Here is a 16,196-nt window from a genome sequence, read left to right as displayed (position 1 = left end):
CACATCAAGAATGACCCTAAACTCCTGACCTCATTCCTGCCTCTCACTCCCAAGTGCCACCATGACCAGCTTGTGTGTGTGTGTGTGTGTGTGTGTGTGTGTTCTGTGTTGAGTCATCTCACTGTGTCGTCTAAGCTGACCTCAAGGCCTCAAACTCCTGCTGGGTTCGGACGGTATTCCTGCTCTAGATCTCAGGCATTCCACCACGTCTGCCTCAGGTTTATCTTAAAGACAAAAACATTGTCCTGTGTCGATTAAGATACACTATAGCCGGGCGGTGGTGGCGCATGCCTTTAATCCCAGCACTCGGGAGGCAGAGCCAGGCGGATCTCTGTGAGTTCGAGGCCAGCCTGGGCTACCAAGTGAGTTCCAGGAAAAGGCGCAAAGCTACACAGAGAAACCCTGTCTCGAAAAAACAAAAACAAAAACAAAAAAAAAGATACACTTTAGATTCCTTCTTAATAGTTTACCTTTACTTTTTGTTTTAACTCTCTCTCTAAAACAGGCTGGCCTTGAATCTGCTGGCCTCGGCCTCTGCCTCCAGAGTGCTGGGGTTGAAGGTATGCACCATCACATGCAGCTCATTAAAACAATTATTTATTCATTTTGTGTTTATGTGTATGCGTGTGGGTGCATGAGGCAATGGAGGTCAGAGGACAACTTGTGGGGATCAGTTCTTCGCGTCCACCCTGTGGGTCCTGGGATCCACTCGGGTCTTCAGGCTTGCAGCGAGCACCGTGATCCCTGAGCCATCCAGTCTGCAGTCCATGTCTCCCTTCCCCACCCCCTTGTGACCCGGAGACTATATAGCCCAAACTGGTCTCCAACTTTTGGTCCTCCTGCCTCAGTCCCCCATTGGGCATGTGCCACCGTGTTCAGCCTCCATTTCATCAATTTTTAAAAAATATATCATCCTTATTATTGAGTGTATGGGAGACAGGGAGGGTCTGTGTGAGCGCAGCAAGGGTGCGGACATCAACGGCCAGCTGGGGAGAGATCAGTTTCCCCTTCCACTACGGGTTCTTTTTTCCTGTTTTCTTTTTCGAGACAGGGTTTCTCTTGTAGCCCTGGCTGTCCTGAATCTCACTCTGTAGACCAGGCTGGCCTTGAACTCACAGAGATCCGCCTGCCTCTGACTCCTGAGTGATGGGATTAAGGACGCGTGCCATCACTGTCGGGCTCCACTATGGTTTCTGAGGATTAGAACTCAAGTCCTCAGGCTCAGTGGCAGGCACCTTTATCCACTGAACTACTTTGTTGGACTGCAATTTTTTTTCCTAAAATTGAAAGCTGGTAATGGGCACAAGTTATAAAAGAGGACTGTTTTCTAGTTCTGCTACAGGCTTTTCATTTTTGGTGGTGGATAAGTACATAAAAATGTATTTGACAGTGGACGTGTAAAATCTAGTGTGAAGCCCTACAGCTGTGCTAACTGTGTAGAAGTTCATTAAGACTTTGGCTGGCCCCCAAGGGTGTGAGTGTCCGTGGGCACACCTGTACACACACTCACACATACACACACGCACAAACGCAGAGAAAGAAGCAAAAACAAGTGTCTCAGTCTCCGTAACCAATCGATGGTCCCTTTCTCTCTGTGGTGGATTCAGATGAGTGACTGACCACACAGGGACGCTAGCTTGGGTCTGATTCTCCTCTGCATCTTACTTATTCAAGTGTGACCCGGAGGAAAGGATCTGACTCTCCGTCTACAGACTAGGGTAGTCACATCCCTATGTCAGGGACAACACAGAGTGCTGAAGCAGACACCCAACACCAGCCAAAGGGGGATGGAGCCAGTGAGGTGGCTTGGCAAGTAAAGGCTCTCGCTGTACAAGCCGACAACCTGAGCCTGAGCCCTATATAGGCCATGGAAGGCTGGAAGCAGAGAATCGGTTCCAAAAGGCTGTCCTCTTACTCTCCACACAAGTGCCATGGCACGCACACCCCATCCCCCCACATCATCCACACATAGGGTAAGGATAAATGAACTTTTACAAGTGGCCAAATGGTGCATTGGGTGAAGGCGCCTGCCACCAAGACTGAAGACCCAAGTTCAATCCCTGGGACCCACATGACAGAAGAAGCAAGGCCACTCCACAATTGTCCTCTGACATCTACATGATGTCAAGACACTCAAATGTGTGCTTGCAAATGTGAGTAATCAAATCATTTTTAGGGCTGGAGTGATGGCTCAGTGGTTAAGAGCACCACCTGCTCTACCAGAGGACCCGGGTTCAATTCCCAGCACCCACATGGCAACTAACAACTGTCTGTAACTCCAAGATCTGACACCCTCACACAGACATACATGCAGGTAAAACGCTAATGCACATAAAATAAAGATAAATAAATTGTTTAAAAAATAATCTTTAGGTAGAATACAGGATGGATGGACAGATGGACAGGAAGGAGGGATGAAACAAGTCTAAACAACTCAAAATTCAGAGCAAGTTCTACCCGTGCCTGAAGGTGAGATGGTAGGTACCCTACCAAAGAGTGACTTCATGCTCTAGGCAAAGCAGGGAACTGAGGTCACATTGCTATTCATTCTACTTGGATGCTCAGGCTCTGTGCTCACGTGCTGAGCTCCTTATGTGTCTCTGAAGAAAAATGGGGGTAAGCCAGCAGTCCCACATTTTTGTTTGTTTTTTAGAGACAAGTTTTTCTGTGTAGCCCTGGCTGTCCTGGAATTCGCTCTGTAGACCAGGCTGGAGCATCCCCGTTTTTATGAGTTCCTCTTCGGCAGAAGAAGGCTGAGCACATGGCAGGGAGAAAGACCATGGCAGCAAGCCCAGGCCGAGCAGAAGCATCTGGTCCCTGAGCAGATAAGAGACAGGTCAGCTCTACTCTCTCCTAATAGGCAGTTGCCATTGCCGAGACTTGCCCAGGAGCCCCAGAAGTGCCTTGAGCAACACATTCTTCACCCCCACCCCACCCCCACCCTGGAGATAGTTTCATGGAGCCCTCGGTGGGGGTGAACCCGGTGTGTAGCCCAGGGTGATCCTCCTGCCCCCACCTAAGTACTGGGACAAAGGCGCCACCACTGCACCTAGCCACTCCTTTCCAGCCCCCTCCACCTCCACGGGCTTTTCCTCCACAGGCTTCCAGATGAAGCCAGAGCCTCAGCTGATGTCCTCAGGCACACCTCCAGGGGTTGTCCTGTTCAATTCACTTAGTCAGCTTTCACATTTCTCTAGTCCCATCCTCCATCCCAAACTCCCACCGCACGTCCCCACTGGACGTCCCATGATGCTCGCTGCTCTAGACCCTCCAAGCCATCTGTCCCGTCTTTGTGTTTTGTGTGGCCATGAACTGGGGTCTGCTGAGTGCCCCAAGCTGTAAATATCCACACCATTCTTTCTCAACTTCTCCCATCCCAGTCGATACAACAGTCTGCAAGCCCGTCCTGTCGATACTTCTTCCAAAATGCTTCTGGAATCTGGTCCTTCCACTTGCTGCTCAGGCATTCCTACCTAACACTTGGACTGGTGCGGCAGTCCCTGTCTGCAGTCAGCGTCTCTAACCTGTGCTCCCCACAGCTCCCCAAGCAGCCTTTCTTTCTTTCTTTCTTTCTTTCTTTCTTTCTTTCTTTCTTTCTTTCTTTCTTTCTTTCTTTCTTTTTTCTTCCTTCCTTCCTTCCTTCCTTCCTTCTTTCCTTCCTTCCTTCCTTCCTTCCTTCCTTCCTTCCTTCCTTCCTTCCTTCCTTCCTTCCTTTCTGGTTTGACAGGGTTTCTCTGTGTAGCTTTGTGCCTGTCCTGGATCTCGCTCTGTAGACCAGGCTGGCCTCGAACTCACAAAGATCCGCCTGCCTCTGCCTCCTGAGTGCTGGGATTAAAGGCGTGTGCCACCACCGCCCGGCCCAAGTAGTCTTTCAAAACCTTCCAGAATGCACATGCACCCTTCACTTCTTACAAACCTCAAACCCCTTACCACTACAAGATAAAATCCAGAGCTGCTGAAGTTTCAGAACCACCAAGCTCTAGCTTGAAATATGGCAAGTAGGCCATTAGAAAACAATAGAAAAAAAAAAAAAAAAAAGGCAAAGGCTTCGGGGGTGTAGGGCTGAGCCCCAAATTCTCTCTCTAGCCTTGTAATCTCTTCCCCAACACGGAAGCATCTGGACCTGGGGACCCTGTGTGTGCCCTGCATTGGCCGGTTTGCTTAGCTTAGGCTTCTGTCTGCCTAAGACCCTTCCCTCACCCATCTCCACCACTCTAGAAGTACCCTGTACCCTTCCAGGCCTGCTGGAATGCCACCTGTACAGAACCTCCTCAGCTCCCTGCTGAAATGTGAGGGAGGACCCAGATTCTGCCAAGTGCCTATATTTCAGGGCCCTGTTTTCGGCTGACGGGAGCTTGCTCTTTGAGGCTGCCTGGAGGACAGCCGCCAACCATTCCTAATAAAGGTCACAGAAGCATACACAGAGCAGAAAAGGCAGAGCTACCAAGTGAACCAAATCCTACTAGGCAACCAGCCTATGCATGTCTTCACTCGGGATACCAAACCCCAACACCATGGTAGGGTGGCCAGCTTCCAAGACACAAGAGAGGCAAGGGCAGAGGCAGGCTGGGAAGGCAGGATCAATCCTGAGGGGACTGTGCCAGCAGGAGGATCTGAACAAGGCCCAAAGGAAATTTTTGTTTCCGGGTCAGAGTCTAACTGTGCAGCCCAGGTTGGTCTTGAACCTGTTATATACCTTAGGATGGCCATGCAAAAATCCTCCTCACCACCTCCCAAGCTGAAGTTCCAGGGATACCACCGTGCTCAGCCTAAGAGCAAATTACATATTTTGACTTTTGAAACGGGTCATGCTGGCCCCAAACTCCAGATCTTCCTGTCCCCCACCCCGCCCAGTGCTGAGATTACAGCACAGGGCATTATGCTGAAGGCTTTAAAATAAACATTGGACACATATAGGGCAGGTGTAGTGGGGCACACCCTCAGTCCCAGCACTCAGGAGGCAGAGGCAGGCAGAGTTTTGTGAGCTGGACGCCAGCCTGGTCTACATAGGGAGTTCCAGGTCAGGCAGGGCTATAGAGTAAGTCCTTGTCTCAAAATACACAAACAACATACATGAATTGCAGTATATATCACCACTTGTGTATTCAAGTGCTAGTATCCTATGCTGCAGCATAGGCAGATAAGGGTTAACAGTAATTTATTGTACATTTCAAACCTGTTAAAGGGTTTTAATCAAAACCAGAAGCTGAGTTCTAAGCATTTAGGGTCTGGGGACATGTAAGTGGGAAGTCATTAAGAGGTTCTTGTAAATAAACCTCTGAAAAATTCCAAGCACAGCGGCATGACTCCCTGGGCTATGCTCCCAATTATTTGGAGGCTAAAGCAGAATTGATAGTTCAATGCTAGCTTGAACTACATAGCAAAACACTATCTCAAAACAAGTAACAGGAAACCTCTCTCAATATTTTATTTTTTAATTATTTTATTTGTTATTGTTTCATTTATTTATTTATTTGTTTGTTTGTTTGTTTGTTTGTTTTTGAGACTGGGTTTCTCTGTGTAGCAGCCCTCACTGTCCTGGAACTCACTCTGTAGACCAGGCTGGCCTCGAACTCACAGAGACCCACCTGCCTCTGCCTCCCCAATGTTGGGATTAAAGGCATGCGCCACCACTGCCCAATGAAACTTCTCTTTTCACATTTTATTTGTGTATGTGTGTAGCGGATGCATGTTGTGCATGTTGCATGGGGGGGAGGGGTAGGTGCATGTTGTGTGTGGGAACAGAGGTGCATTTACCTCACTGTGTGGCGATCAGGACTACTTGAGGAAGGGGTCTTCTCCCACTCCTTCATCATGTGGGTTTGGGGGTTCAAGCCCTGCCATCAGGCTTGCCAGGAGCCAGGTCAGAAAATTACTAAGACCCAAGCGGGGATAGAAGATGAAGTCAGTCCTGTGTGGGGACATTTCTCTCTGGAGTCTACTGAGTCAGGACCTCTGAAGTCGTAGGCACAGGAAGCTGAGCCCAGGGTAGATGCTGTCATGTAAGGAATGTGGGAGAGTGGACAGCAGCAAACAGCTATACTTAAGAGGAGGTGGAGAAGAGGCCACCTAGGGAGGGAGACAGACAGCCTAGGACATCAGAGGGATAGTTCTGGGCAGTTCTCAAGGCCACCCGAGTGCTGGGCCAGGATCCCTCCCTCCAATAGACCTCCAAGTATTGGGTGGACTAACTTGCCCTTCAGAGGCCCACTCCTAGGACACATTCCTCCTTTAGATATGCTAACAGAGGCCAAAGGGTAAAGGTCAAGGCTTGCTCTGCCTCACAGCCTTTGTGTCTCTCTCAATTGGTTGCATATCTTTGCTCTGACCCATTATGTTTTGATTCACACGTGAGCTATCTCCATTTCAGTTTCTGGGAAGAAGACTCTACCCTGACTTCCCATGATGACATGGGATGTGACCACATACATAAGCCAAGTAGACTAGGAGCTGGGTTCAAATAGGAGCCCTGCCTGGGCACATTGGCCGTAGCACTTACGCCTCCGGCTCTTCTCTATACAGCAGGGTAATCTAAATTGCCTGGTAGGTAGAGGTGGTCTAAAATGTCCAGTTTATAATACATTTACTACTGCACTTCATTTACTGCTGCACTTCATGCCCTGTTCCACAGCTATGGCGTGATACAGGTTATGATGGCTGAGCAGGAAAATGCAGAAATTGAGGATGGCCCTGGTCTACACAGTGAGAGCCTGTCTGAAGGAAGGAAGGGAAAGCGTGGCTTGATCGATTCACCGATTGGTTTGCAATACTAGGCCTCTTACACACTGGATAAGCATTCTATCAGCAAACCAGTCCTTTATCTTTACAAAGACTATCATTATTTTTTAAAATTGGTATGTGTTTATGTGGTATGTGTGTGTAGGGTATGCTTATGTATGCATGTGTGCGTGTGCCAGTATTTTCATCCATGTGAGTGGCGAGGCCAGAGAAGGATGCTGGATATCTTCCTCTGTCTCTACTTTATTCCCTTGTGACAGGGTCCTTCACTGAACCTGAAGCTACCATTTTGGCTAGGATTGCCATCGAACCCCCACAGCATCTTACCTCTGACCCTCAATTCTGGGGTCACAGTCATGCGAAGCCTTGCCTAGGTTTTTTTATTTTGTTTTGTTTTGTTTGTTTGTTTTTCAAGCCATAATGTCTCTGTGTAGCCCTGGCTGTCCTGGAACTCGTTTTGTAGACCAGCCTGGCTTCGAACTCACAGAGATCTTCCTGCCTCTGCCTCGTAAGTGCTGGATTGCATTCACCACCGCCTCCAGGCTAGGCTAGCTTTTATGTGTGCACTAAGCATTCAAACTCAGGTCCCCATGCTCACACAGCAAGTACGCTTTACCAGGAAGCCACGCCCCCAGCCCTGCTATGACTATTTCTTTTTCTGTCTTTTCCTTTTGTGTTATGTTGAGACAGGGTCTCATGTAGTTCAGGCTGGCCTTGAACTCACTATGTAAGAGAAGATGACTTTGAACTCCTGATCTTCTTGCCTCTACCTGTCTGAACACTGGGATTGCACAGTGCTAGGATTATAGGTATGCAATACCATGCACTCTGTGTGTGTGTGTGTGTGTGTGTGTGTGTGTGTGAGAGAGAGAGAGAGAGACAGACAGACAGACAGACAGAGACAGAGAGAGAGACAGAGAGAGAGACAGAGAGAGAGAGAGAAAGAGAAAGAGAGAGATGGTGTTATTAGGTACCCTAGGCTGATCTTGAATTCCAAATGGTGGGATTATAGGTATGTGCCACCAGGCCAGACATCATCCCCAAGTGATTCTGAAACTGAGCTGAGACCTATAGGACTTTCCCTAGGCAGGACTCAACCCTCTTTGTCTTGTACCTCTATACAAAGAATTTATCTTACATAACTGGGCATGGTGATGGATGCCTATGAACTCATCGTTCAAGCATTAGGGGCAGAAGGACCAGAGATTTAAGGTCATCCTCAGCTATATAATGAAGTCAAAGCCAACGTAGGCTACAAGAGACGCTGTGTCAAAAGATAAAAACAGATAAATCCAATCAGTTTATGGACCTCTGGGAGGTCAAGGACAGTCAGTCAGGTATACACATGAGTCCCAGACAGACAGAGATACCGAGTAAGACCCTGTCTCAAAACAAACCAACCAACCCACAATTAACTGGGTCAGTAAACTGCTTCTTGGTGGGATGTTCTATCCATCCCATATCGGAAATTCCCAGAGGGCCAGCCCCCTCCTAAACTGAATATAATTATTCTCAAATCAACAATCTATTGAGTCAGGCCTCTTCATCATAACAATTGTCTTATTATCAGAGGGCAACTAGAGCTTCCTAATTTATTAATGTATTCCCTCATTTGCAGTTACCCCCTAAGCTCTCCACAGCATGAATAATTGAGAATTCACAAACTTCTGGGGTTGGGCTAGGACAGATGAAAAGAGAAGGGAGCCAAGCATGGTGACTCATGACTGTAGCCCCAGCCGTTAGAAGATGAAGTCTGAAGGATCAGCAGTTCAAGGCCATCCTCTGCTGTGTAGGAGTTCAAGGCCAGGCTGGGACACATGAGACCCTGTCTCCGAAAGGAAAGAAAAGACCCATAGTCCCATCACTCTGGAGGCAGCCTAAACTACAGAGTAAGACTTGAAGGAGAGAGGGAGAGGAGAGGAAAACAGACAAGAAAAGGGGCTGAAGACACAACTCAGTGGCTAAGAGCATTTGCTGCTATTGTAGAGGATCAGAGTTCAGTTCCCGGCACCCACATGGAAGCTGGCAACCGCCTATAGCTCCAGTTCCAGTGGATCCAGCACCTTCTTCTGGCCTTTTTTACATGGTATCTGCATACATGTGAATGTGCAAACATGCACACACACAGATAAAAATAAAATCAACTGTAGGTTGGCTATGGTGGCACATGCATGCCTTAGTCCCAGAAATGAGGAAGCAGAGGGTCCAGCTCGGTCTACATAGTGTGAGATCTTATCTAAAAAATGTGTGCATGAGCCTTCGTTTGTTGGACTAGAGAGACAGTCAGTGAAGAGCCTGCCTCATAAACATAAGGACCCATGGAGATATGTTCCTGTAAATACTGTATTTTAAAATATACTTCATAGATCACAAATGTATTTTAATATATATTTTAAGATTGACTATGAGAATACTAATAAATTTAAACAGAAAATAGGCTTAGTCCAGATTAGTTCTCAGCAAACTCAACCCCTAGAAGACTTTTAGTGATCAAATGTATTGTTTTGTTACCCTCATTTTACAAGTAAGTACACCAAAGCTCAGAGAGGTGAGCTGAACTATCCAGGTCACACAGCCAGCAAGAGGTGGAGACAGCATTTGGACCCAGATCATAGAACCCAAGATTAGGATTTAATGATCTAAGTGGATCAGAACTGGCAGCAGCCAGAATCAGGGACACAAGGAGGGAAGCTTGCTGTTGTTCCTAGGCCCAAGGAGAAGCCAGAGGAAGTGAGTCCCCAGGATCCAGGCTGAGGCACAGAGTGACCACAGCCTGCAGACTGCTGGGACTCTCTGGCACAGGAATAAAAGACATGGGAAGGGAAATTCTTCCAGGAAGAGAACACATTTTGAGGAATTTGTGTTTTTGTTGGGTCATCTCTGATTTCAGACCCTTGGTATCTTCCTTGAGTCACAGAGAACATCTTGAAAGAGATAAGCGGTGGAGCCAGGGTGGCAGTCTTTCTCTCTTCTCTCTTGGGGCTGGGTTTGGGGAAGGGGGCTTTCTGCCCTGGAAGTCTGGCCACCACACAGCTCCTCTTTTTTCTGACCAGAGGTAGTACTTCCACTGCCTAGCTTCCTCATTCTCCCCTGCAGCTCAACAAAAGCAAATGATGACATTAGGGGCTGGAGAGAAGGCTTAAGAGCACTTGCTGCTCCTACAGAGGACCTATGTTCAGTTCCCGCACCCACATGGTGGTTCACAACCATCTGTGACTCCAGTTCCAGGGGGACTGTGGAATGTGTCTGCTGTGGGATAGCTTTCTGCGTGCTGTGAATATGTGTTGCTCTGATTGGTTGACAAATAAAGCTGCACTGGCCTATGGCAGGGCGGATAAAATTAGGCAGTACATTCAGACTAAAGAGGAGATGAAGAAGGTGGAGTCAGGGAGGAGGCAGCTCGCTGCCCAACGAGCAACAAGACGCCAGTTGACTGGTAACACCACAGCCACGTGGCAACATATAGATGAATAGAAATGGGTTGAGCTAAGTTATAGGAGCTAGCTACCAAGAAACTTGACCCATAGGCCATGCAGTTTGTAAATAATATAAGCCTCTGTGTGTTTACTTGGGACCAAGTGGCTGCAGGACGTGGGTGGGAGAGATTCTTTGATTCCTCCCAACTTCGGGCTAGGCAAGACTGGAGAAACTTCTGGCTACAGGAATCCTATGAGTCCTGACCCCAGGGATCAGGCAAACATAGATGATGCATGGAGCATAGAAATGTATGCAGGCGGGCGATGGTGGTGCCTCTGCCTCCCAAGTGCTGGAATTAAAGGCGTGCGCCACCACTGCCCGGCCCAGAAGCTGATTCTTAAGGTAATAGACAAAGATGGTTCTGGAAGACAGAATGGGAGCAGAGACGGCTCAGAAGGGTCCATCGCAATGGTTCTCAACCTGTGAGCCTTGCTCGGTCCCTGTGGCAAAGCTCTATCTCCAAAAATATTTATGTTACAATTCATACAGCAAAATTACAGTTATGAAGTAGCAATAAAAATAATTTATGAGCGGGGCAATGGTGGCACATGCTTTTAATCCCAGCGCTTGGGAGGCAGGGCCAGGCAGATCTCTGTGAGTTCAAGGCCAGCCTGGTCTACAGAGCGAGATCCTGGACAGACACCAAAGCTACACAGAGAAACCCTGTCTCGAAAAACAAACAAACAAATTATGGTTGAGGGGGTCACAGCATTAGGAAGGTTGAGAACCACTTCTCTATAGGCGGTTGACAGTTGTAGATGGCAGGGGAGACAGGACATTTTCTTCAGTGGTGTAGCCACTGGTGAGTTGCACACACTCCTGTAAGTAACCGCTCCTCTCTCCCCACCCATGTTCCTGTGAGCAGCTCTACTGAAACTCATTAGGTCACTTAGCTGATTGTTTTTTCTTTTTCTTTCTTTCTTTCTTTTTTTTTTTTTTGTTGTTTGTTTGTTTGTTTTTCGAGACAGGGTCTCTCCGTGTAGTTTTGGTGCCTGTCCTGGATCTCGCTCTGTAGACCAGGCTGGCCTCAGACTCACAGAGATCCGCCTGGCTCTGCCTCCCGAGTGCTGGGATTAAAGGCGTGCGCCACCACCGCCCGGCAGCTGATTGGTTTTTGCCAATTTGATGCAAACCTAGATATATCTGAGAAGAGGGAACCTCAGTTGAGAAGATGCCTCATAGGACTGGCCTGTGGACAAGTCTGTATCACTGGGACAGTGCCATCCCTGGGCAGGTGGTCCTGGGATGTGTATGAAAGCAGGCTGAGTGCTCTCTCCTCCAGCAGAGCAAGATGCCCAAGGGAAAGAAGGCCAAGAGGAAGAAGGTGGCCCCAGCCCCCGCTGTCATGAAGAAACAGGAGGCCAAAAAGGTGGTAAATCCTTTGTTTGAGAAAAGGTCTAAGAACTTCGGCATTGGACAGGACATCCAGCCCAAAAGAGATCTCACATGCTTCGTCAAATGGCCCCGCTACATTAGGCTGCCGCGGCGAAGAGCCATCCTCTACAAGCGACTCAAAGTCCCTCCTGCCATTAACCAGTTCCCCAGACCCTGGACCGGCAAACAGCTACCCAGCTGCTTAGGCTTGCTCACAAGTGCAGGCCAGAGACAAAGCAGGAGAAGCAGCAAAGGCTGGTGGCCCGTGCTGAGAAGAAAGCCGCTGGCAAAGGGGACGTCCCAACTAAGGGACCTCCTGTCCTCCGAGCGGGGGTCAATACAGTCACCACCTTGGTGGAGAACAGGAAGGCTCAGCTGGTGGTAATTGCCCACAATGTAGACCCCATTGAGCTGGTGGTCTTCCTGCCTGCACTGTGTCAAAAGATGGGGGTCCCCTACTGCATCATCAAGGGAAAGGCCAGGCTGGGGCGCCTGGTCCACAGGATGGCATGCACCACTGTTGCCTACACACAGGTTAACTCGGAAGACAAGGGTGCTCTGGCTAAGCTGGTGGAAGCTATCAGCACCAATTACAATGACAGATATGATGAGATCCGCCGCCTAAATCTGTAGCTCACATTGCCAAGCTGGAAAAGGCAAAGGTCAAAGAACTCGCCACTACATTGGGTTAAATGTACACTGCTAAGTTTTCTGTACATAAATATAATTACAAACTGAAAGAAAGAAAGGAAGGAAGAAAGAAAGAAATTAAGAGAAAGAGAGAAAGAAAGAAAGAAAGAAAGAAAGAAAGAAAGAAAGAAAGAAAGAAAGAAAGAAAGAAAGAAAGAAAGAAAGGAAGAAAGGAAGAAAGAAAGAAAGAAAAAGCAGGCTGAGCAAGCCCTGGGGATCAAGCCAGGAGGCAGCGTTCCTCCAATGTCTCTCTTCAGTTCCTGCAATATGTACGGTGCCTGCTCTGTGGTCCTTTCCTCCAGCTTGTGGTAAAAAGACAACTGAGACTGTGATCAGTCACTTAAGATCACAGAGCTGAGGGGACACCCTTCAGGAAATCTGCACTTCAAGCTTATATTAATAATCTTACTTCCTCTCATCCATTTATCCCTCCCAAGGCAGGAAATAGATCCTTAAGTATAATATATATATATATAAAATATAAATACATATATATGTGTGTGTATATGTGTATATATATGTGTATATGTACATGTGTGTATATATGTGTGGTATATATATATATATATATATATATATATATATATGTTCATGTGTTATATTCTTGTGCACATGCAGGGGTAGGGGTGCATGCATCCATGCATGCACATATGGACATCAGGTGTCTTCTTCTGTAGCTCCTCACATTTTCTTTTTTAATTTCTTTTTCTTGTTTGAGACAGGATCGCAAAATGTAGCCCTGGCTGACCTGAAACTATGTAACTGAGGCTGGCCTTGAACCCACAGAGATCCACCTGCCTCTGCCTCCCAAGTGCTGGAATTAAAGGCGAGTGCCAACTACATCTGGCTCCATCTTTATTATTATTGTTGTTATTATTTTCCTTTTAATTACATGTATATATGTGTGCCTGTGTGTGGGTTTAAACATATGAGCCTATGGATTCCAGAAGAGGGAATTAAATGCCCTGGGTTAAAGTTACAGGTGGTTGTGAATCACCTGATGTGGGTGCTAGGAGCTGAACTCAGATCTTCTGCAAGAAGAAAAAGTGCTCTAAAACGCCGAGTGCCTCTGCAGCTTCCCCACCGTATCTTTTTAGCCAGATCTCTCACTGGTCCTGCAGCCCATCAGTTTGGCTAGGCTGGATGGCCAATGAGTACCAGGAACGCTTCTGTCTCCCGTCTCTGAAGTGCTGAAATTGTAAGTGTGCCCCACACATTTGTTTGTGCCCATTTTTTTTAAAAATAGAAGCATTATCTCATTTTATTTTCCCAGTGGTCCTGTACAATAAGTGTTCATTATCTTCATTTTGTGGCTAAAGAAGCAGACTCAAGAGTCACTTAGGATCTTAGAGATAAAACCAATAGAGGTGATCACAGCACACCTGTGATCTCAATGCTTGGGAGGTTTGACAGGGTTTCAAGGTTGAGGCCAGCCTAGGCTACATGTCAACAGCTGGTCATAATAAATAAATAGTTATTTGCTATATGATATATGTAAATACATATAAAGTTGTTTTTAAAATAGCAGGAACAGAGCCTGTAAAGTTCTCAGTACAATACTAAGGATGTTACAAATGAAGTAAACAAACAAATGAATAAATAAATAATAAATGATAGCCAATACATTGCAGATTGAATGTAGAGACAGATGCAGGAGAACTGTGAGTTCCAGGCTAGCCTGGGCTAATTAGACGGTCTCAAAAGATAAAATAAAATTGATGGGCAGGTAAGATGGCCCCTTGGGTAAAAGCACTTTCCACACAAGCCTGATGAACCTTTGGTTGAAGGAGAGAACCTCAGAACTCACCATGACACCCACACCCACAGTTACATGGCCACAGCACACAGACACAATCCTGAGGCAGTAAAGGAGCATGCCTGGTGTCCTGTAAGTGAGATTGTTCAATGTACTGTAAGTGATGAGAGCTTCCTGTGGCTTCTGGGGCGTTTCTTCCTTGCTATGATCTCCCTTGCTCACTGGACACCATGAAGGTTGTAAGGAATGCATGGTAATTACCACGGTGTGACCAGGGAGCTCAGACAGCCCTGACTCTTGAAGCCCAGGTCATAAACCCTACTAAGGTAGCTTGGATAAGACCTTAGGTCCTGGAAGCTTCCTCCTTCCTCCTCTATAAGATGCTGCTGGGGCTGGTGGACAGCTCACCAGGTACTTGCTGCCAAGCCTGATGACCCGAGTTTTATCCCTGCTATGGTGGAGAAGAGAACTGACTCTCAAAAGCTGTCCAACGTCATGAACAAAACAAGTAAACAAATAAATAGTGTAATAATTTGTTTTCAGTGCTGGATGTTAACATTCTTAAAGTTATTTGTAATGATAGCTAGGACACAGTCTGGTAAGTGCTCAGGACCAAGTTCAGGATGCCACAGATGAAAAGCATCATGGAGATTCATCTGATGGTCTTGGGCCTTCTTATCAGTTAGGACTTGAAATGTTGGAGGACATTTTGTGTGTGTGTGTGTGTGTGTGTGTGTGTGTGTGTGTGTGTGTGTGTGTGTATGTGTGTGTGTGTGTGTGTGTGTAGGTCAGAGGTTGACATCTGTTGTCTTTCCAGATGGCTCTTCATCATTCTTTGAAGATAAAGTCTCTCACTGATTGTCTAGGCTAACTGGTCAGCAGGCTCTGGGGATACACCTGTCTCCATCCATCCTGCACAAAGGTTACAGAGACCAGGCCCTGCTATCTTAAGTGGGGTGCTGGGGATCCAAACTCACGTCCTGCTGCTGTACAGCAGGCATCCCCCAGCCCCTGGAAGGTTGAACATTAAAGGAAATACTTTAAAGGGGCAGAGAGTTGAGAGGAACAGAGAAGGACGTAGGATGAATGGTCCCTAGGACTCCAGATGGCCGCACATGGCTGAGCTGGGGAGAGAACGGTCCCACCCTGCCCTGCCCCCTCCCACATGTGTCTGGGAAATGTCAGTGAGATGCTAGGCTGGAAAACACTGAAGAACGCTACAATACCCAGAGAGGGAATTACAAATACTTCTGAAATGCATCCCAAATCTCCTATCTCAGCAGCCTGTGCCAAACCCCTGCTGAACAGCACTGCTCTGTTCTTCCTTCTCTCCACCCTGGCACCATTACTAATCAGAACTTCCTCTCCTGCTCGAGTGGTCGACTCCAGGCCTCCAATTCCAGTCTCGGAAAGCCTTTACACAAAGAAGCAAGCTGATAAACCCAACCACATTCATGCCATTTCTCTCTCTGAAAAAAAAAAATGAAAACAACTAAATGTCCCAACTGTGGAAGACCTTGTACTGGAATGTTATACATAGTACTCTTTAGAATGTTGTATCATATTATACAGACTACTTTGTTGTTGTTTAATTTAGTGTGTGTGTGTGTGTGTGTGTGTGTGTGTGTGTGTGTGTGTGTATGTGTATACTGCAGTGAAAGCATACATGTGGAGATCAGAGGGCAACTTTCAGGAGTCAGATCTCCCCTCCCACCTCAGGAAGTCAGGGTCTCTCCCCTCCCACCTCAGGAAGTCAGGGTCTCTCTCCCACCTCAGGAAGTCAGGGTCTCTCTCATTTCTTCTCACTGTATATTCCGGGCTAGCTGACCAGAAATCTTACATATGATTCTCCTGTTTCCACATTCCATCTTGTAGAAATTACAGATGTGCAATGCATCTGGCGTTTTAATGTGGACTTGGGGAATTGAACTCAGGTCTTCAAGTTTTTACTTACTGGTCCATCTTACTAGCCCTATTTTATTTCTTTTCATTTTGTGAGCTGGGGGGTCTCTCTATGTAGATCAGGTTGGCCTTGAATTCAGAGGTCCACCTACCTCTGCCCCCCAAGTGCTGAGATTAAAGATGTGTACCACTACATCCGGCCCCATTTTATTTTTTGAGGTAGGGTCTCATGTAGCCTAGGCTAACCTCAAACTTATGT

General features: G+C 47.2%; 1 protein-coding gene and 1 pseudogene across 1 annotated transcript in view; one reads left to right on the top strand and one right to left on the bottom strand.

The window, feature by feature from the left end:
* The window catches only part of Ccnd3 (cyclin D3), an 88,427-nt gene that overhangs the window by 17,029 nt on the left and 55,202 nt on the right, over positions 1 to 16,196 (bottom strand). The gene's annotated exons all lie outside the window — the stretch shown is intronic.
* LOC128115028 (60S ribosomal protein L7a-like) lies at positions 11,501 to 12,281 on the top strand (annotated as a pseudogene).

The sequence above is a fragment of the Peromyscus californicus genome, unplaced genomic scaffold (assembly GCF_007827085.1).
Source record: "Peromyscus californicus insignis strain IS unplaced genomic scaffold, ASM782708v3 Scaffold_19__1_contigs__length_69161282, whole genome shotgun sequence".
Lineage (NCBI taxonomy): Eukaryota > Metazoa > Chordata > Mammalia > Rodentia > Cricetidae > Peromyscus > Peromyscus californicus.
Note: the sequence above shows the minus strand (reverse complement) of the source record. Positions and strands in the feature narration are given on the sequence as shown.